At 54.8% G+C, this 1,755-nt stretch overlaps 1 protein-coding gene across 2 annotated transcripts in view; it reads left to right on the top strand.

The window, feature by feature from the left end:
* The window catches only part of ARHGAP39 (Rho GTPase activating protein 39), a 27,600-nt gene that overhangs the window by 588 nt on the left and 25,257 nt on the right, over positions 1 to 1,755 (top strand). The gene's annotated exons all lie outside the window — the stretch shown is intronic.

Here is a 1,755-nt window from a genome sequence, read left to right on the forward strand (position 1 = left end):
CCTCCATGCGGCCCCAGGTTCCTGTGGCAGCTTTTGGCTCTAGGAGAACCTTGCCACGGCCCACCTTGGGGATCATGGGGGCCACTGGCCAAGCAACGAAGCACCTCAGCATGTGGTCTCCCTGGGAGCTCCCGGCCGTGCACCACACACTTCCCAGGTGAAGGGGCACCTTGGCTTTAGTTGTAGGGAAGGGCGCTTGGGCCTCTCTTGGCCCTGGGTTTGACCTTGCAGAGTGTTGGAAGGTTCTGGAAATGACACTTGGGACCCAGGGGTGGCAGCAGCCATTATGCTGGGTGGGGCCATTCCTTGGCCAGGCTGCAGCAGGAGTCTCCTGCCCCAGCTGTGGGGGTCCAGGTGGGTGTGTGCCTGTGGGTGTGTGCCTGTGGGGGTCCAGGTGGGGGTGTGCCTGTGGGGGTCCAGGCGGGTGTGTGCCTGTGGGTGTGTGCCTGTGGGGGTCCAGGTGGGGGTGTGCCTGTGGGGGTCCAGGCGAGTGTGTGCCTGTGGGTGCCTGGGTGCCCAGCACAGACCAGGAGTGACCCAGTGCTGGGGAGGAATGTGAAGACCTGAGGGGCCTTTGCTCCGGCAGTTTGAATGATTGGGCTCAGAAGTGGTAACCGCGTTTGTACTTCAACACCCAGGAGGGGATATGAGCCAACCCTGGGCCCAGCCCTGTGGCTGTGTGACCACGGGCGTATGTCCAGCCTCCTTGTGCCTCTGTCCTCATCAGTCACGCGGGTGTGGGAGGCTGGCTGGTGGGTCTCTGTGTTGTGGCAGTGCCGCCGTCACGCCATAATGACCAAATGCCAAAAGGTGCAGGGGATCCAACCTTCAAAGGAATACAGGGCCGAGAGACTGAAGAAAGAGGCGGACAACTCCAGAACTAAAATGTATTAAGGAGCTGACAGACAGCAGCTGAGTCCTGGGTCTCTGCACCCAAAGGGGATGTGGGTGTGATACTTGTGGCCTCCAGGGACACAGAGCTGTAGACCACATGTTGGGACATAAAACAAGTCTCTGCAAGTTCGAGAAGATGGAAATCCTATCAAGCATCTTCTCAGATCACAGTGGAATGAAATTAGTAATCAACTACAGTAAAAATTCCCTAAAACATTCCAACATATGGAGGGTAAGTAGCATGTTATTAACTAGAGGCCCACCGTGTGAAATTGCGAGAGACCCAGACCCGGTGCCTCTGGGTCCCAGCGTCAAGTCCCCGCCCACCTGTGCACACCTCGGCTGCACACGCAGCCCCGCCCACCCACGTGTGCCGCGCCCACCATGAAGACAGTTGTGGATGGCGATGAGACTAGTTTCCTGCCCTCACCTTTCCTTCTCAGGAGCACTTACATTGACCTTCGTTGGAAGATGAGATCTGAACGGAGCAACACTTGTTCCCATGAAGAAATCATATGACATTCAGCAGGTGCCTTTTGGCATTTGGTCGTTACGGCGTGATGGTGGCACGGCCATGGGATTTTTATAATAGTGGTGAATGGGTTACCAATGAGATCAAGAGAGAAATAAAAACCTCCCTGGAAACAAACGAAAATGAACACACAACCACCCAAAATATCTGGGACATAGCAAAAGCAGTCCCAAGAGGCCTGCCTCAAAAACAAGAAAAAATAATACAGTGGGACCTTGACTTAAGAGTTTAATTCATTCCGTGACAGAGCTCGTAACTCAAATTACTCGTATGTCAAAGCTTAAAGTGAACGAGTGAGACACGTGATGCTGGGCTGATGTGGCGTTCAC

Source organism: Myotis davidii, unplaced genomic scaffold (assembly GCF_000327345.1).
Source record: "Myotis davidii unplaced genomic scaffold, ASM32734v1 scaffold1509, whole genome shotgun sequence".
Classification (NCBI taxonomy): Eukaryota; Metazoa; Chordata; class Mammalia; order Chiroptera; family Vespertilionidae; genus Myotis; species Myotis davidii.